This window comes from Acinonyx jubatus, chromosome D1, assembly GCF_027475565.1.
Source record: "Acinonyx jubatus isolate Ajub_Pintada_27869175 chromosome D1, VMU_Ajub_asm_v1.0, whole genome shotgun sequence".
Classification (NCBI taxonomy): Eukaryota; Metazoa; Chordata; class Mammalia; order Carnivora; family Felidae; genus Acinonyx; species Acinonyx jubatus.
In genome coordinates this window covers 103,001,776-103,022,018 of record NC_069390.1, presented here as the reverse complement: position 1 = coordinate 103,022,018, position 20,243 = coordinate 103,001,776, and the positions used below count along the sequence as shown (strand labels likewise).

The following is a 20,243-nucleotide window of genomic DNA, read 5'->3' as shown; positions in this document are numbered from 1 at the left end:
GCCTGCCTTCTCTCACTATCTGCTGCTGACCTTGCCCTGAGTTCTGCTCTAGAGCTAGTTCCCCCACCCCATCGTGGTCCCTCTGACATCTCTCCACTCTCTGCACCATATGGCGTTTCAGTCTTAGCACACACCGCCAGCTAACTTATTCCCTTGGTATTTCCCAGTTCTGTTTCCTGAGGCAGAACCCTAATTGATGCCCCCCGCCTTTTTTTTTTTGGTGCTTGGGCACATCAAAGGTCTCTGGCCAGCCAGTGAATTGGCCCTTTGGGAGTTTGCTTCCATTGCAATCAGCTGGGCCGGGGAGGGTGTGATACAAAACAGAACTGGCTGGAGTTGACTTTGTAGCCAGGCCGTTTCCTTTAAAAGGGCATGGCTGTGGCACACCATAGGACTGTCCCATTTGGAAACTCACCTGCGGCTGCAGTGAGTTGGAGCCCCGGTCTGGGAACTGAGTGATTTGGTCTGCCTTGTCGGGGGCTGGGAGCTCCCACAGAATGGAAGCTTCAGGATATCTCTTGGTGGAATTCATCTTCTCCATTTGTCCTGCTCTGTTTCCCGTTCTCATTGTGTGGTCAATGTTAAGGAGGGGCACAAAGAATGGCTTGTGTGTTCCTGAGGTGGGCATGATCACGACATACTTTATGGGCAGGTTGATTGGTCGCCTGATGAGGGGCGATGTCACATTGGGGCATAGGGGATAGGGAATATGGATGGCACTGTGCAATTTGTTCAAACTTAAAGGGTACTTCTTCCTCAAGACACTTCACTGACATTTTCCAGAAAGCTGTTGAAGTAACCAAACCTATGATGAGCACAGGGTGAGAGGGGTCCTCACGAGTTGTGCATTGCAAAACTTGTCGTACTGTTAGTGGCTGCCTTGCTCTGCCCACATTGAGCAGCGTCTACATCTCCCTTGCCTTGCATTTCAGGTATCCTTGCAAAGGTCTCACATGGCGGTGGCACAGGGGCCCCCGTCACTCAGGGGACACAAAGGTATAGGTTTGGGGATGTGGAAAACTTTTGGGGGGAAAGTAGGGGAGAGTTAACATTCATTGAGCACTTCCTACATGCTAGGTGCTATGCTGTATTGTGTCCTTGTTCATACTTTTGTATCATATCTGTGTTGTGGCTCTCATTATTCCTGTTTTACCGCTAAGGAAACTGGGCTCAGAGGTTCAGCCAGAGCTGCTACAAGTTGTATGTTTGCACTGCTCCTGGAGATGCTTTTCACTTTGTACTTAAAGTGGCCACATTGGTTATGGCCAAATTATAGAAAGAGCCCAAATGTCCATCAGCTGATGAATCGATAAAGAAGCTGTGGTATACACACACACACACACCACACACACACACACACACACACACACACACACACACACTGGGATACTGCTCAGCAATGAAAAAGAATGCAACGTTCTTGCCATTTGCAACAACGTGGATGGAACTGGAGGGTATTATGCTGAGTGAAATAAGTCAGTCAGAGAAAGAAAGATATCATATGTTCTCACTCCTATGTGGAATTTGAGAAACTTAACAGAAGATCGTGGGGAAGGGAAGGAAAAAAATAGTTACAAACTGAGAGAGAGTCAAATGTAAGAGACTCTTAAATACAGAGAACCTACTTGGGGGTTGATGGGGAGGTGGTTGGGGAGGCAGGGAAAATGGGTGATGGACGTTGAGGTTGGTGCTTGTTGGGGTGTTGTACATAAGTGATGAATCATCAACAAGACACAGAGCCCACTGCAGGCTGTGTTGGGCTGGATCATGACCAGAACAACATGGCTCTGGGGTGTGATGCAGTCAATCTGAAAACTGGATAGAGTTCTGAGTTAGAGGTTCTGTATCCCACAGAACTTCGGTGTTAATTGGCCTGGCATGGACCTCTGCATCTCAGTTTTTAAAAGCTCCCAGGTGGATTCTAATGAGCAGCCAGGGTTGAGAAGCACCAGTCAAGACTAGTCCTTCATCGTACAGAAGAGGAGGACAGGTGCTCTGGGAAGGCAGGTACTAGCTCACACTGCTCAGCTGAGGGGCAGGGAAAGGGGGAGGCAAAATGAAGGAGAAAAGAGGTGCATGGCCTATTGGATGAAAGGAGGCTGTACTTGTCTCTTGGCACAGGTGGTGCAGGGAGGTACTTTGTTATTCACCGGGAGGCTCAGGACTGACTCTTAACCAGCGCGTTCTGTGAGACTGATCCTTAGAGGGTATTGTCACTATTGTGTGAGGAAACCAGATGTGACTCACGCCAGGAAATTGCCTGCTCTTGTTATCGTTAACGGGAAAGGCAAAGCCATTGTAAGAAAAACATCCAGGAATACAGTGTCTTGAAGAATACCGAGGTTTATTTCTCTCACATTTAATAGTCCACAGTGAGTAGATGGGTTCATTTATGCCATCAGAGGATTCAGGAACCCGGCACCACCCCAGGGCATTAGCACTGCTGACTGAAGCTGGGATGCTGGCTCTTCTGGGTTCCAGAAAGAATGTGGAGGAACCCGTGGAGGTATTTTAAGTGGCAGGTGTCACTTTTGCTCATTTTCCAGTGGTGAGAACTTAGTCTCATGGAAGCAAGGGGCATTGGGAAATGTGGTCCCTTCTTGGTAGCCAGCACCCAGCTCTACATCTATTCCTATAAAAGGAGAAGGCAGATTTCGGTGACCAACGAATGTCTCCATGGAAGACCTCAAGGGAATTTATTCCTGGTGCCCTCTTGTAACCACTCTTCCAGGGAGTGGAACTATTTTCTTGCCACAAAATAGTTTCAAGCACCTCCAGTGAATCGGGCAGGTATGGGAGCAGAAACACAGCCCAGGGGGCCCTGGGTTAGATGTTTTCCATCAGGGAACATTCCCCAGAGGTGGCAACATCTGGACTGAGTGTTGAACATGAGTAGGACACAGTAGGCAGAAGACACAGCCATGAAGAGGGTCAGTGGCCAAGGGGGCAAGGGATGGCTTGAAGTGGTGGAGGTGGGCTGGAGAGAAGAGCAGAGCTGGACCACACAGACTCTGAGCAAGTGAAATAACACAAACTTTCAGCTGGTGGTTTCGAGGAGAGAATCCGTTGGCATCTCCCTGTGAAAGGGCACTTTGGTGGAATTGGGCCCCCCAGTTTTAACCTTTATTAAAAAGACAGTAAGAAAAATCTGGACTGAGCTTTTTACCTCACCTGAACTGCACTTCTGATTTCCCCCACATGAGGTTAGTTAAGAACGGATCAGCCAGGCCTTGGGAGATGCACCGTTGTGTGATGTTATGAGATGGTTTTGCTTGAGCCCATCTGGACTGTGCCGTAGTAGAAGTGGTGTCCTCTGGAAGGGAAGGGTTGTGGAAGGGAGCGATGCACAGCATTGTGGTTATGGGAGGTAGGCCAGGTGAGGTACCATCTCTGACTCAGCCGGGAGCATGTAGGTGCCTGGCACATTTCTGGTGGTGGGAGAGGAGAGGCTCCTGGCCGTGAAGGTGGGTGGTGTGACATGGGATGCAGGTGGTGAGGGGCCTTCGGCTGCACTGAGGTCTACGTAGGTTCCTCTATCCTTCAGGAAATTCATGAAATGTAGCTGGTCTCAGACATGCCATGTGGTATTGGACGAGGGTGGATTCCATAGTTAGGGCTGAGAAGGAAGCATCTGAGGAGGGCCCTTTCTCTGGTGGCCAGAGTGGTAGTTATGGTGGTGGCCCTGGTTGGGGGCCGCTGTGCTTTGCAGAGCAATGAGCTCAGGGGCACCATGGTGGAGGCCTGGTAGGGAGGCCAGCCTGGAAGGTCTTCCACTGCAGGGGCCTATTCTCGAGTTCCCGTGAGGCAGCCCTGGCCCCTCTCAGAGACCCCTGCTGGATGTGCTGACAGGTTGGTTGGTGGGAGCTTAGAATCTAAGCCCCAGGTGGTCACAGTTTGGGGATTGAAAGTAAGTTCGATCTGGCTTTGTAGTTACTGGTGATGAGGTCTAGAATATTCCACTTGTGCTCTTGTTAACCACCACCCCCTCATGCCCTCATGCCCCTCTTGGATTGTAAAAACTCATTCTTCTATAAGTTCTCGCCTTTCTGTTTCTCAACTTTGTGTCTCTTTGTGTCTTCCTCCCTGCTTGTTCTCTCTGTGTCTCTGTTTCTCTCTCATTTCTCCCCATGACATTGCCCGTGGGCAGACAGTCAGTCACCCCATGCGTCCAGTGTTTGTTCTCTCTCCGGCCTCTCCGTCCTCTGCTACAGACAAGGCACCATTTCTCCACAAGCAGCGGGGAGACTGTCTGCCTTTCTTGTGAGCTGCTGCCTCTCCCTCTCATTGCTGGCTTCAGGAGGTCTCTGTAGGCCCTCACACCAGACCAGCTTCCGGCTCATGATGAAAAGGGGGTGCTCTGGTCTTCTGAGATAAAGCATCAGGGGCAGAGCCTAATGACTAATGCCTGAAGCCCAGGGTCTCTGGTGCTGGCTTCCCAGGGCAGGCAATTGGAAACTTTGCTATTAAGAGCCATCTCCTTTGTTCCTGCACGTTGCTGCTTTCTTGTTACCGGGTCCATGTTAATTGCTTTTCTGACGATTTTTCTGGCAAGCTATTTTTGCTGTAAAGGAGTCTGGGGTTGCTGCTGCATGTGGAGGTGGTGTCATAAGCCCCAGAGGGTGCAGTCATGGTGACCTGATGCAGAGCCCGGGAGGCTCCACACAGGATAGAAGATAATGAAGTTGAGTCACGAAGAGTTTGTTTTAAGCCATCAGTGATGTAGGCTCAGAGCCTTAAGAAATGATAGCAGCCTGTAGCCAAGCCTTTCTCAGGGTGTCATTCTCATGGTGTGTGTGGTTTTAGCAGGCCACTCTTCCAGGGAAGGGGCCTCAGGAGGCAGGCGCCTGTGTGCTGGACTAGATGACTTCTAGGTTTCCCAAGACCCCATGGATACCAGCGCAGCACAGAGACTAGCACTGTGGTGTCCCGTCTCCTCAACCCCACATCAGAGTGTGTGGGTGGGGGCTCAGTAACTCGGTCATCACAAATATTAAGCAACATCCTTCTATGTGCCAGGCATGGTGCCGAGGACTGGGGACACCACTGTGAGCAAGTCACAGCTGCCACCTCAGAACAGCCTCCAGTCTGGCTGCAGGGACAGACCCACACACATGCAATTAGAAGGCAGTGTGGTCAGCCCCAGTTACACTGAGCACAGAGGAGAGGTACTTACCCAGTGAGGGCCAGAGCAGGCTTCCTGGAGGAGGAATCAAGGGAACTGAGTCTAGAAGAATAAGCAGGCATGAGCTAGGCCAGGTAAAAGGGGGTGTAAAGGCAAGGAGAGGAAAGGTGAATTGTTTTCTTGCCTGCACCACCCAGTTTAAGAATAATATGGTAGACGCCAGCCATAGAAGAAGGGAGAATGACAAAGCGCTGGTCTTTTGACTTTACAGACCAAAGTTTAATCTCCTGTCCTTTGTACAAGGGCCTCAGACTCTGTGTCCAGCTGGCCAGTGTCTGACCTGTGTGCCCCTTTCATAGTTCCTTTCAGGTTGTGGCAACCTGAAATTTCTCGCACTGCAGGTGAGCAGGTCCTGATAATCCCTGCCTCACTCAGAGACTGTCTAAACTGTGTGCCCTGTGGTACCCAGTGCAGTGCCCATCAAATCCTTTCCTGCGGCTGTGTGTTAGCCCCCTACCTGTCAGGGTGATCAACGGGAACTTGGCAGTTAGAGGCAGCCACCAGTCACACGTGCCATTAAGTTTACAGCAGAACACGGGCCTGGCCACAAGATGAGGCTGCAGGAGGCCTCCCTGTGTCAGCTCCCAGCTGGGGAATCAGAGAGGCACGACCTTCCTGGGGAAGAGGGACATCTCTCCTGGTCTCTCCTGGGTGTGGGGGGACTGGAACCTCTAGAGGGTGAATTCCACTGTGGGCCACTTTCTCTTCTAAGGACTCTGGGAACCAGCCCTGAGGGTCCGTTTCCTTTGCTGCTGGCCTCAGCTTTTCTGGGCAAACAATGGAAAATCCCTGGGAGGTGGTGTGGTTTTATGAAAAGTCAGCTGGACCTGAATTTGAATCTTAGCTCTGCCATTCAGCTATGCAGCCTTGAACATGTCTCTGAATCTTTTTTTTTTTTAATTAAAAAAAAGTTTATTCATTTTGAGAGACAGGGAGAGAGAGAGAGAGACAGAGAGCGTGAGAGGGGAAGGGGCAGAGAGAGAGGGAGAGAGAGAGACAATGCCAAGCAGGCTCTGCGCTGTCAGTGGGGAGCCCAACCAAGGGCTTGAACTCACAAACCACGAGATCATGGCCTGAGCTATAACCAAGAGCCAGACACTTGACTGACTGAGCCACTCAGGTGCCCCACACTTCTCTGAATCTTGATTTCCTGGGGGTTAATCACATCTATTTTTTTTAATGGCTGTTGTGAAGATCAAAGCATAGCACATCTAAAGCACATTCTTCAAACCTTTATCTCCCTGGGCTCAGTGTAGTGGCTGCATTCATTCATTAAACAATTATCGATCGTCTACTTATTGCTACGCATTATTCTAGGTTCTGGGGAAACAGTAACGAACAATATTCCCTGCTTTCATAAAGCTCACTTGATCCTGATAAGGAAGCTAGAAAGTAAATAAACTAATAAATAAACAGGATATCTTCAGCTAGTGATAAGAGCTAGAAAGACAAGGAAACAGGTTGGCAGAGCAGAGAGGGATTTGGTAGGAAGCCTGAGAAGGCTTCAGGGAATGGGTGCTTTTAAACCAAGATATGAAGGCTGAGAAGGAGTCTGCCTCTTGGCAGGACCTGGGGAAGAGCGTTCTGGGCAGAGAAAATAGTGAGGAGGAATGTGTGCTGAGAAGGGAAGGTGCCTGGTGTATAACAAGCGTCATGAACTCTGAGGAGCGTGGCATGAGATGAGGTGGTGACCTGGAGCTAAGTCCTTGCATGTTTCCAGACTGTGCTGAGATGTCCTGGGGCCCTGCAGTGAATTCAAGGGCTCCACGGGATATGTGAAATGTTTAAGGCGACACTTAACATCTGTTGGATCCCATGTAAACTACCAACTAGTCAGGATAATTTGCGGTTTCACCATTAGATTGCTTTACATGCTTTTTGATGATATCATATCTTCATGAAGCTGTCTTTCTACTGGTGGCTGTGGTCAAATGCAAGCACCATGCATCTATCAATATAGAATAGGAAATAAGGGTGGCAGTGTCTAATCTGATTCCAAGGTTTGAGGTGCTGTGTAGTACCCAACCAGCACTCACATCCCATCAGTAAGTAGTTGGTTATTTAAGAATGCAATAAAAATAATTTTTTCCAACTTATATGTATTTTTTCTAATGGCTATTCAGTTATTAGGACATAAAGACTTATTACATTGTTTGGGCTTAACTACTTAAGAACCGACCCTCAGGTATTTCTTTTGGCCTAGGGGGACTGTGAAAATAATTACTGAGCCACTAAGGCCTTATGAACAGGAAGTTTGGAAACCCACCCTGGGCTAGGTCAGAGGCACTCTCAGGGAAATCCTTTTCAGGCACTGGGCCTGATATTAGGTGTGTGTCTTTGCACAGACTCAGGAGTGTGTGTTTGTGAGTGTGCAAGCATCTGGAAAAGGTTATGTAAGTTTTCTCACTCGGTGGGTCCCTGGCCTACCTGTGGGGACCATTAGGATCACCTGGGGAACTCTGCCAAATAACAGTTTACTGTTCTCAGCCCTGGATATTCTAATTCGGTGTGTTTGGCAGAGGGGTCTGAGTTTAGAAAAACTTGTGCTCTCATTCGCATTCCTTTAGGCAGCCAGGATGGCCCAGATTTGGGGGTCTGGTTGTTATCAGGTGCACCTGCGGGCCAGGCTGTGGTGAGGAGTGGAGGGAACTGTGGGGCCCCGCAGAACCTTAGAGGAGGTCGGCGCTGGCAGCACCCATCCCCATATCCGTCCTATGTGCACAGCGGCAGTGACCCGAAAGGAAGGCGCTTCCTCCGTAGGAAGTTCCAGTGGGGGAATGTCCTCGCTCTCCCAGGCCCACTGATCACGCACACCCCCAACCGCCCCCCCGCCCCCCGGCCGAGCGCCCGCAGACCCAGATGCCTGGGGTCGGTTTTGGGGTAGGGTGGCAGGTGAGGGTCGGGATGGCTGGGTGCGGCTGGGAGAAGGCGGCCGAGAGGTGGCAGCAGCCGCCCAGCGGAGCCTCCGGGCCTGGCGTGGACGCGCGGGCGGCTCGGGGACGCGCAAGTGGCTGGGGGACGCCGCTGCTCGGGGACGCGCGGGTGGTTCTGGGAGAGGGCGACTCCGGGACTCGGGAGAGGAGGAGGCACGGAGCGCTCAGACCGAGTCTGGGTTCTCTGAGTGCGGCGGCCTGTTGACGTCAGAGCCCAGCCTGGTCTCTACACACGGTTTGTGGGGGAACCACACATTGAGTTAGGTAACACGTAGATGAGCCAAGGCCCTCGGTACACAGATGAAGAACCACGGTCTCAATATAGTGTGACGTGAATTTTTTTTTTTTTTTTTTTTTTTTTTTTTGGTGGCAGTGGTTGGGCGAGGGGAGGGAGATTTAAAAATATCTCCATTGCTGGTGTCTAAAATTTTGCTATTACAGGTGCATTCTCATGTCTTAAGTATTGTTCTCTAAGCTATGGGAAGGAGCAGTGCATTAGACCTGACCTCTTTAGGGTCAATCAGTGACTTAATGTAATCTTTCCTGGCAAGAGAAGGGTTACCCCAGAGTACTCAAGAAACAAAGAAGACTGAGGGCTGAAAGGTACTTGCCAGTCAAACCTTGGAGACCAGGGCAGTCTCTGGGAATGTCTCAGCACCTTTTATGTTGGAGAAAGAGCAGCCCCATATTCATTTTGTGAATGTTTTAGGGAGGATTAATGAGGTACTAGCACAGGGTGGTTAGTCCAGTGCACTGCATTATTATTATTATTATTATTATTATTATTATTATTATTTTGTAAAAGAGAAAGCACCTATACTAATCCTTTATACATTATGAAATCAATCCCTCCACTCCCTTTTTTTCCTTTAAAATATATTTTATTGTCAAGTTAGCCGACATACAATGTGGTCTTGGCTCCGGAAGTAGATTCCTGTGATACATCACTTATGTATAACACCCAGTGCTCATCCCAACAAGTGCCCTCCTCCATGCCCATCACCCATTTTTCCTGTACTCCCATCCCCTACCCCCATCAACCCTCAGTTTGTTCTATTTGAGAGTCTCTTGTGGTTTGCCTCCCTCTCAGTGTGTAACTTTTTTCCCCCTTACTACCCCCATGGTCTTCTGTTAAGTTTCTCCAATTCCACATATGAGTGAGAACATATGATATCTGTTTTTATCTGACTGAGTTATTTCACTTAGCATAATACCCTCCAGTTCCATCCATATTGCTGCAAATGCCAAGATTTCATTTTTTTTCATTGCCGAGTAGTGTTCCATTGTATATATAAACCACAGCTTTTTTATCCATTTATCAGTCACTGGGCTCTTTCCATAATTTGATAGCACTGCTATATACATTGGAGTACATGTGCCCCTATGAGTTAGCACTCCTGTATCCTCTGGATAAATTCCTCGTAGTGCTACTGCTGGGTCATAGGATAATTCTATTTTTAATTTTTTGAGGAACCTCCACACTGTTTTCCAGACCTCCACTCTCTTTCTATCTTCTCTCTTTGAATTAGGGAAATGGTGTGGTATGGCACAATGAACTTTTAAGCCAGAAGTTCCTGGCTTGGAGACCTTTCTCTGCCACCCCTTCACTGGCTGTGTAATTCTAGAAAACAGTCTTTTAATTCTGGGAAAAAAAGCCTCAGTATTCTCACCTGTAACATTGGAAAAATGGTGCCCGTTGGATGTTTGTCCCGAGCGTCAAGTTAAATAGTGGATGGAAAACACTTGGTGTATGTATTGACCTCAGGCCTAGGTCCTGTGTGTGTAACAATAGTATCTTGGAGAGCTTCCTCCGCTCCACCCCGGTTGAATTTTCATGTGTTTCTCAGTGATACCAGCAACTCTGTTGAACAAGGCTGTCTGGCCTGAGGATTCTCCCATCTTACACTGACCTCAGGTATAGAGGGCGCCACCTTGAGGCAGAATTCAGCATCTTTTCGTGCCAGATTGTAGGAATCTTTTACCAGAAGAAATAGAAAGTATTAGTAGGCAGTAAGATCTAAACATCATTTGAAGCCTGGTTCTCCACAGGCTTCTTCAAGGAATTTAACATTTGTTTATCCTTATAACAAATTAAAATGTTTCCTGTGTGTTGTCCAGAGGTCTTCAAACCAAATATGCAGAAGCTGGGAAGAAGCTTCATTTGTCTTTTTAAGGAAAGTCCCCTACTGTCTTCTGTAATGTGTTTCTAAAAATGTATGTGAACACCAATCAATATTTCTCTGATTGTTTAATTGAGAATGAAATGGCACTTGTAGGCTCGCAAGTGTGTAGGACAAAGACTTTTGTATATTTTTATTTCCCTCTGTTCCCCCTTCCTACCTGAAAGTTTATTAGTTATATATGGGTTTGGGATCTGGGTTATTATTAAATATTTGTTGTTGTTGTATATGTCCTGGCTCTATTTTTACATATATTCTTTCTTGTAACTGTATTTAAACAATCATTTTAGACCCATCTCTATGTTTAATAATTGGTTTCACTGCTCACTGCTAGTCCTTTTATATTCTGATATTTTCATTTTTGAGCTCCTAATGTTAATTCATCACTTGTGCAGTTGGAATATATTTCAAAGTGATTGAAAGAGGAATATTTGAGTGGCAGACATTTTGAGCTCTTACCAATGTCTTTCTGTTGTTCCCTCTCAAAAACTGAAACTTACCCATGAATAAAATTCTTGAGTCTAAGTCTTTTTCTTGTCCAAACTGTAGACATTGCTCTATCATTATAGAAGAGAAAACCAAGGGCAGCATGGTTTTTATTCCTTTATAGACATTTACCTCTTTTTTTTTTTTGGTTTGGATGTATATGGAAAAATATGTTTTTTATTTGTTTATAATTTTAAAACTTGTCAGAATATTCCTGGATTACTTTTACCTGGATCCTGGTGAGCCCATTTCATCCCAGTCAGCTTCCCCTCTTCCCATTCTTTTTCAGAAAGTTTTCTTTAATTATATCTTGAATGATTCCTTCTCTTTTGATTGTTCTGGATTTTTCTTCAACAGTACAGTTTTTCAGCTGAATCTCTATTCCTGGTCTTCCATAGCAAAGATTTTCTTTCTTTCTTTTCTTTCTTTCTCCTTCTTTCTTTCTTTCTTTCTTTCTTTCTTTCTTTCTTTCTTTCTTTCTTTTCTTTCTTCGTTTATTTATTTTTGAGACAGAGAGAGACAGAGCATGAACGGGGGAGGGCCAGAGAGAGAGGGAGACACAGAATCTGAAACAGGCTCCAGGCTCTGAGCTGTCAGCCCAGAGCCCGATGCGGGGCTTGAACCCACGGACCGTGAGATCATGACCTGAGCCGAAGTTGGCCGCCCAACCGACTGAGCCACCCAGGCACCCCAAGATTTTCTTTTTTAAATTTCTATATATTATTGAATCTAAGATGGTATTGACTATAAGAAGCACTATTTTATGTACAACTAGAGGAAAGAAAAAATGCTGCCAATAAGCTATGCCATCATGCCATAATTACAGTCCTGTGAAATCAGTAAATTGATCACACACAAGCCCTTCCTTGTTTTCAAATGTTTCATCTATTTTGGGGGATTTATTAGTTTCTCCTGCCTTCAACTGCATTGTTTGGCATGTCATAGACAGTCCATTTTGCATGTATCTCAGTGACAAAACCTAGTTTGTACTTCAAGAAAACTTCTCTCTTCTTGGATCCTATCAAGTGCTTGGTTTTTCTTTAAAAACAAAAAAGCAATTGCTGTTATTGCTCCAATAATATACTTGCTTCAGTCATATCAGATTATCTCCTGCTGGTCTAATTCCATGCCTTTCTGCATACACAATAACTTCTTGTTTCAATGCCAAATCATAGTGTAATTCTTTTAGAAGACATTTCAAATGGCAATTAAACTCACATGTAATCACAACAATGTACATAACTCAATTAAAGTGCTTACAACATGAATAGCTGAGACTAAAGTTTGCCCATGGCCAGGACTTGCTAGCCTCACCGTGACAGCTCCCCGGTCCAAATGATTGTAAGATGTCACTGATAGTAAGACTTAACCTGATTTTCAAAGTGTTAACATGTGGGAAAATGGATGTCTTTAGGATCAGTGAAACAGGATAGTTCAATTCTTTGTTCCCTTCTCTGCATTTTGAAAGCATTTCTCGAGTTTGCCATCCATAATACTTATTTGACCTTCTGCCATGTAAATTCCACTCATTTACTGCTTTATATATGGCTTTTAATTTTTATTCAATACTTTTATTTTATTGGAAAAATTTTTTAAGTCAAAAGCAGCTTCCTTTCCATCTGTTCTTGGCCTCCATCAGTCAAATTCTCCTTTATAAGCCTGAAGCGCCATGATATTTACCAGGCATCTGGGTTCCCCAGTGATGTGTGTGATTTATAGGACTTACCCATAAGAGTGCTCATTGAACTCTCATCCATGCTTTACCCCTTTCCCTACCCCTCCCCTTCCAGATAAGTGCCAGGAAATGACAAGGACAACCTTGGAGGCCACATGATGAAGACAGCAGAACTTTTGTTAGCCTGGGTGCCCCTGGGTGGAGAGCTGCTCTTGAAAACTGGGAACATTTGCCTTGGGCTGTTTTGTAAGTAACAGATCAACTTTTATTATATTTCATCTGGTATACAAATATTGAATGTATGTGTACAGCAGCTGAAGTTACTGTGATAACACATATTCTGAAATCACCAGGTATCTTTTCTAAAAGATTTCTTTAAGAATGGCTCTGAATTTGCTTTCTTAAAAATTTTTTTTATTGTTGCTGGTAAAAGAAGAGTAATTTTACAGTGAAACTGTCTCAAACAAGGTAATGAAGTTATTATTGGATTTTAACACTCCCATCATTTCTGCCAAAAAAAAAAAAAGTTTCAGGATACAGTTTTTCCCCAGTGGGTGTGTGGTCTTCTGATTGGCTCAGACATTTGATAAAAGAGATCTCTCACAAAGGGCTGAAACTTGGGTGGATAATAACTGAATATTGTTTTAATATTGTTTTGGATGAACTGTTTTAAAAACTCTACTCTTAAAATTTAAAAAAACATTTTTTTTTAACATTTATTTATTTTTGAGACGGAGAGAGACAGAGCATGAACGGGGGAGGGTCAGAGAGAGGGAGACACAGAATCTGAAACAGGCTCCAGGCTCTGAGCTCTCAGCACAGAGCCCGATGCGGGGCTCGAACTCACGGACCGTGAGATCATGACCTGAGCCAAAGTCGGCCGCTTAACCGACTGAGCCACCCAGGTGCCCCTCTACTCTTAAAATTTTAAACTAACTTCTACCTCTTGTGTCCTAAAAGTTCTGTCTCATTGTTTATTTTATTTTTATTTTTTATTAAAAAAATTTTTTTAATGTTTATTTATATCTTGAGAGAGAGAGCAAGACAGAGTGTGAGCAGGGGAGGGGCAGAGAGAGAGGGAGAACAGAAACTGAAGCAGGCTCCAGGCTCCGAGCTGTCAGCACAGAGCTCAATGCAAGGCTTCAACCCACAAACCACTAGATCATGAACTGAGCCAAAGTTGGATGCTTAACCAACTGAGCCACCCAGGTGCCCCTCATTGTTTATTTTATTTTTTTAAATTTTTTTTAACGTTTATTAATTTTTTTGAGACAGAGAGAGACAGAGCATGAACGGGAAAGGGTCAGAGAGAGGGAGACACAGAATCCGAAACAGACTCCAGGCTCTGAGCTGTCAGCACAGAGCCCGACGCGGGGCTCAAACTCACGGACTGCGAGATCATGACCTGAGCCGAAGTTGGCCGCTTAACTGACTGAGCCACCCAGGCGCCCCCCTCATTGTTTATTTTAAAAGAATCACAATTAGGCTTAGCATAGCAAAAGAGCCCTCCCCTGTCATTGCATTTTTGTAAGAACCTAAAATATCATCTCTCATGGAAGTCTGTAAAAGTTATCCTCATCTCTCTTTATTTCAGCTTGTTTTCCATATGGTTTTCAGTTTAACTTCACAGGGCCACATTATGTTTTTCATATTATAGATGCCAATTTCCCCGAATTTTCTTCTGGTTTCTATAGCAAATCATCTTCAGAGGTGTGCTCTTTTTCTTAGTCTTCTGGGTGATGCTCTCTTTCTCAAATGTGGCACTGTCTTTCTGTAGACCCCATGAGGATCTCCCCTCGACCCTGACCCCCTTCACTTTACTTACCTTTAAGCAGGTAGTGCTCTATGGAGACTTGGTTCTTGCTAACACAGAGGAAGTGTGGGTTGTCCTTGGCTTTGCTCAAGACTTTTTAGGTCTGTAGCTAGAGGGCCAGTTGAGGTGCACAGCTCCCCTGTAGCTCCCAGAACTGATAGGATTCATCTTGATGAATGATGAACTGATGAACTGTTGTGGGATCTCCTCCTACTTCTGCCTGTAACATTCAGAACTGACAGAGTATGCACAAATCTTTCTCACCAGCACAGACTGCCTTCATCCTGCCTGCAAAGCATCATATGTGGAATAAATACGTTCCACAATGTGATGAGCCATTGCTAGTCCTCTTCTACTTCCTGCTCCATGCCTTCCCGGGAATTGTATTCTGTGAATGGATGTAGTTATATTGGGCAAGATGCAAAAGTTTGCTGGCCCAGGCCCAAAGTAGCACCCAGAGTAAAAAACCAGATTTTTGGTTGCTTTGGCCCTGGGTCTTTTAACTGGGGGTGGAAAGTAGGAGAAAGGCAAAGTCTTCCCATAATTTTTTAGGTGGATGAGACTACCCTGTTTACAAGGTGAAACATGAATTGGGGCTCCTGGGTGGCTCAGTCGAATAAGCGTCTGACTCTTGGTTTCACCTCAGGTTATGATTTTATGGTTCATGGGTCTGAGCCCCACATTGGGCTCTGCGCTGGCAGCCTGGAGACTGCTTGAGATTCTCTCTCCCTCTCTCCGCACCTCCCCTGCTCCCTCTCTCTCTCTCTCTCTCTCTCTCTCAAAATAAATAAACATTAAAGAAAATCAAGTAGAAACATGGATTATTTGTCTCAATGCAGCTCAGCTTCATTAGCTTTATTTAATTAACAGAAACTCCTAGATTCTGGTTAACAGGTTGTTGATTAGTCTTCATTTTCAGTGTTGTGAATTTTGTCTTTTTTCTATGTCATAAGTAATTTAGGGAGAAGTTTAGAGACACATCCTCAGGAGTATCTAGCCAGATGCCATTTTAAGCTCTAAGTGGACCTGGTTTTATTATTATTATTTTTTTAAATTAGGTCTAGAGGCTACTTCAGTTTACTTATTTATCATGTTCCGCTTAACTTAAAGCACTTCATGTAGCTTCCAGTGGGTCCAAAGTTGTCTTTAGATACTTCTCTAAATTCTGTTGCAGGGGTCTTTGGAGGAAGCAGGGGTGAACTTCTTTCAGTAGCATGTAGCCATGTCAAACAATCATCAAAGTGGGAGTTATTTCTCTGACTTGAGGTCTTTTTCAAAGTTCTTTTGGCTGTTAATAACAGAAACCAACTACAGCCAATTGTAGGATGGTGGGGGACAGGGCAGAAAGAAAGAAAAGAAAAGGGAAAAAACAGAGTATTTTGGGACGCAGGAAGATGTTGCAGAATCTAAGGACAGTTGGGCCTCTTAAGAGTTGGGACTAGGAGCTCTGAAGCTGTTAGGGACACAGACCCTTCATTCCCTTTCTTCCTCCACTTCCCTCCAAAAGAAACTTTAACTGTAAACAAAGTCCTGTTCAGGATGTACCTGTGACTTCACTTCTCTGTATGTGTGGGATGAAATGGATGCCCTATAGCTCCTGAGTTTTCCTTGTCTCCATTCAAGTAACCCAGTTCGGATGGATGGATGCTACTTCCTGGAGCCTGCCCTCACTCCAGACTCCAGGGAGAGAGAGAAATTGATGGGCCTGGCCCGGGTCAGGTGACCACTTTGACCACCCAGTCAACAGTGGTTGGGTGTGTGAAGGCACCTGCATATGTATTGTGAAGGTACCAGCCTGACTGCTGGCTCCACCTAAGGGTGGGGGGCAGTTCCCAAAGAAAGAGGCCCATTGTGATCTGGGCAGATGCCCGAAAGGTGCCTATCACTCTTGATGTTTGGAATAAAGCCCATTAGGTCCTGTCCTGAGGGGAGCTGGGATGGCGGCCGTGATCCTCCTCTCAGGACTGTGGGTTACTTGGGTGGAAAGGAGCCCTGGTCTTCCCACTAAGCTGTGGGTCTTGGGGCTCTCGTGAAGAGTTTGCTCTTGTGAAGAGTTTGCTCTTGTGAGTAATTTACAAGGCTGCACACCTGCATCTCCAGCTGTCTGCCATTGTGTTCTCCCTGGCATTGTTCCCACCCCCCTCCAGTCAGGAAGATTGTTAATATGAGATCTACATTTTGCAAACTTTCTTTCTAGAAATGACTTTATTTGGAAACTAAATCTTCCTTTGATGCTAAAGCAGGACCAGTCACAACTGGACGTGGCACACCTGCTACCATTTGTTTTTTTCTGTGGAGGTAGAAGTGGAGATACGTTTCTCATGGCTACACTCAGTGGAATTCAGCCACAGTTAGCAGTGTAGGCGAGCATGAGGCTAAGGGCCAGGAGTCATGGATTTTATTCCTGAACACAGCCTTTTACATAAAACTTCAAGACTTTGGGCAATCTTATCAATGGACCCAAATCTCACTTTTTAAAAGTAAAAAAAAAAAAATTTTAATGTTTATTCTTGAGAGAGAGACAGAGAGACAGAGTGTGAGCAGGCAAGGGGCAGAGAGAGAGGGAGACACCGAATCCGAAGCAGGCTCCAGGCTTCGAGCTGTCAGCACAGATCCTGACGCGGGGCTCATACTCACAAACTGGAAGATCATGACCTGAGCCAAAGTTGGATGCTCAACTGACTGAGCCACCCAGGCACATCTCACTTTTTAAAAGTTTTAAAATGGAGATAACAATGCTTTGTTTACCATTTAGCAAGTGTTTTAAATAAAGCATAATGCATTCTTTATTAATTGACATCATATGGACCATTCATAACTTTCCAACAACATTCCAGTGGTTAATAGAGATTTGTAGCATGACCTCATGAAGAGAGGTGGGACCTTATAACAGTTAAACAATTCATCTGATGATGTAAGTAAGTTAGAAGTAGAGCTGGAGTGAAGCATAAAATTCTGGACCTGACCCTTCCCCACCTGAAGTCCCACACTTGCACACAGGTCTTTTCTCCATGTCCCTGTTCTTTCTAGCAGACCCTCCTCATTTAGCCTGCAGTTGACTACCCTGTTGTGACCAGAAGGGAGAGACTCCATGTTGAGACTGAGGTAGTCTTCCTGACCCCAGCCCCCAGGACACGTGCATCCTGGATGAGACTTTGGAGCTAAAAGGGCCAATGGGTTTATCAGACTGTATGGAGGTCAGACCTGGCTGTCTTCCTTAAGAGTGCACCTATCACAGAGCGTTGTGAAGGAGATGGGGACCAGGGTAGGCAGGGGACCCAGTAAACACTAAGTGAGTCATCCAGTAGGTGATTCTCTCTTTCTGTGCCTTCTAGGGACTTTGTGAGGATGAATTAGGATTAAATGAAACAACAAAACCAAAAGAAAGGAGGCCTCCCTTCCTGTCCTTGGTTTTGTGCTTCAGAAGAAATGTGACATGAAAAGCAAAGGAGTAGATACTACCATTGTAGCACTTTACAGTTTGCAAGGTCATTTGCGATTCCTGGGTCACAGATCCGTACAAGCAGCCCTGTAGGCTGGATATTGTTATTGTCATTGCTATACAATTGAGGACTCTGAAGCTCAGAGATGTGGGGTGATATGCCCAAGGTGACATGGTTAGTAAATGGAGTCAGAATTTGGATCTGACTCCAGATTTCTTTCTCTTTTTTTAAAAGAATTTTTTAACATTTATTTATTTTTGAGAGACAGAGAGTGAGCGGGGGAGGGGCAGAGAGTGAGTAGGAGGCACAGAATCCGAAGCAGACTCCAGGCTCTGAGCTGTCAGCACAGAGCGTGATGTGGGGCTCAAACTCATGAACTTCAAGATCATGACCTGAGCCAAAGTCAGACGCTCAACCGCTTGAGCCACCCAGGTGCCCCCACATTTCTTCCTCTTAACAAGCAAAATCTCATGCTTACCTGGGGAGTTTTAAAACACTGATACCTGCGTCCTGCCACCGCCCCCCCAAATCTGACTTAAGTGATCTGGAGTTGGCCCTGGCTTTGGGATTTTTTAGAAGCTCCTTGGGTGAATGAATGTCCAGTCAAGGTTGAGAACCACCATTGTGTGCTTTCCCCAATTTAGTGGCTGAGGACCAGCTACTTTCTGACCCCATGCTTCTCAGACTTTACGTAAGAAAAACCTGTGGCTGTTGTTGCATATCTGATCCAGGAGAGCCTGAGGTTCTGCATTTCTAGCAAGCTCCCAGGTGCTCCTGCTGGTTCCAGAACCACAAGGTAATCTGCCGGGCATACCTCCCTCATACCAACCACAACAGTGCAGTACTCTGATGCATCAGACCCCAGTTCCCAGTAGTGCACAGTCAGCCAGGTTGACTTGTTGGCTACCCAGCCCTCCCCTGCCCCCCTCCACCAAGCTGTTATGAGACTCCATCACTTTGATTGTACTTGGGGCTGTGGTCCTCCTTTCTTTCCACCATGGGGTCTGCTGCTGTGCGTCCTTTGGTTCTGGGATCTGGTCCTTCCCAGTTGCCCCTTGTGTTGGTGTCAGCTCAGTCCTGATGTATGACAAAGCAGGGTGGCAGGGGAGGATGCCCATGCTGTGAAGACCAGAAAGCCTGGTATTTGGGATGACAAGGATTGAGTCCTGGCTCTGCCACTTCCTGCCTGTATGACCTTCAGCAAGTTGCTTGACCTGTGTAAGGGCATGAAAAACACTGCCTCATGGGTTTATGACGAGCTCACATGAGATGACGCAGGTGATATGTAGGCCCACACCAGAGACTGGTATGCTCAATCAACAATGACTGTATTATTAAAGTGGTTGGAACTGAACATTCACTGTCTGGCGTGTGCTGTACCCTGCACTAGGTGTTTTGTAGACATCATTTTGTTTGAGCCTCAGAACAACCCTGCAAGGTACATACCGTTTTCTCTATTGTGCAGATGAGGTGATTGAAATCAGAAAAGGTAGTGACTCAGCCCAGAATGCACAGCCATTAACTCTAGGACCAGAACTTGCATCTTGATTTGTCTGACATTGAAGACTCTTGCAGATTGCTTTTGACACTTGTGGCTTATCTGACAGGCAGCAGAGGCTCCACAAACACTTGTTGACTTAGCTGTTTGGGGAAGAGGGAGAATGGCACCCAGAGAGCTGGGAAGTAGCCTCCCACCCTCCGTTTGCTCTTGGAGGATAGGCTGGGATAGGAGCAGGGGAGACACAGGCTGGGATAGGAACAGGAGATAAGAGATAGGACGCCTGGGTCAGACAGTGACTTTGATGGGCAGACAACGCCAAATGTTGCCTGGCTGGCCCTTGCCTTGTGAAGCAGGCAGTGCAGGCTCTGGAGGAGCTGTTGGCTTCTGTGCTGTCCTCAAGAATGGAGAGTAAGCTTTCTGCGCTCCAGGAGGTTGAGAATGGGCTGGAGGCAGCAGGTGTGAGTACAGTGGATGGGGAGTGAATGAGATCTCTTCATGGTGGGGGTGGAATGAGGGCTCCCACCCCAGGCTCCATGAAAAGGGGCTTGGTGGGACCCAAGCCCACCAGTCTCCTTGCCTCATCCCAGGCCCAGGCACCCTCCTGCCTTGAATCTCTGCCTTTGCCACATGTTGATGTGAAACGTAACTCACGCCTTTAACACAGCAGCCTGGAAGTGGGCAGCAGGCTGGTGAGAAGGTAGTATGGAGTGGGGAGGCTGCAGGGAGCTGGCCCGAAATCCCAAATGACATGACTTCGGTGATGACATGAGTGTGGGGCTCTTCCCCTCCCTTGCCGAAGACCCTCACCATCCCAGGCCTTGCTCAGCAGGGTGAGGAAACCCTAGAGGAGGCGTGAATACTGAAGCCAGAGACTTTAAATACAGCTGTTCCAGAGTGAGGCTGGCTCCTTTGGCCGCTGTCCCTTCCAGCCAGGTGAGCCGCAGTGCCGTGGCCCAGGATGCTCCCAGCTCAGTGGTGGCACTGCCATGCCCTGCACTGCCTGAGAGCAGTGACACTCCGTTTGCACCCT

The 20,243-nt window shown here is 46.5% G+C and overlaps 1 long non-coding RNA gene across 1 annotated transcript in view; it reads left to right on the top strand.

Moving 5' to 3' along the window:
* The window catches only part of LOC113593181 (uncharacterized), a 116,184-nt gene that overhangs the window by 35,342 nt on the left and 60,599 nt on the right, over positions 1 to 20,243 (top strand). Inside the window, exon 4 of the long non-coding RNA XR_003413246.2 lies at positions 12,572 to 12,702. This is a non-coding gene — a long non-coding RNA (uncharacterized LOC113593181). The remainder of the gene's footprint in view (positions 1 to 12,571; positions 12,703 to 20,243) is intronic.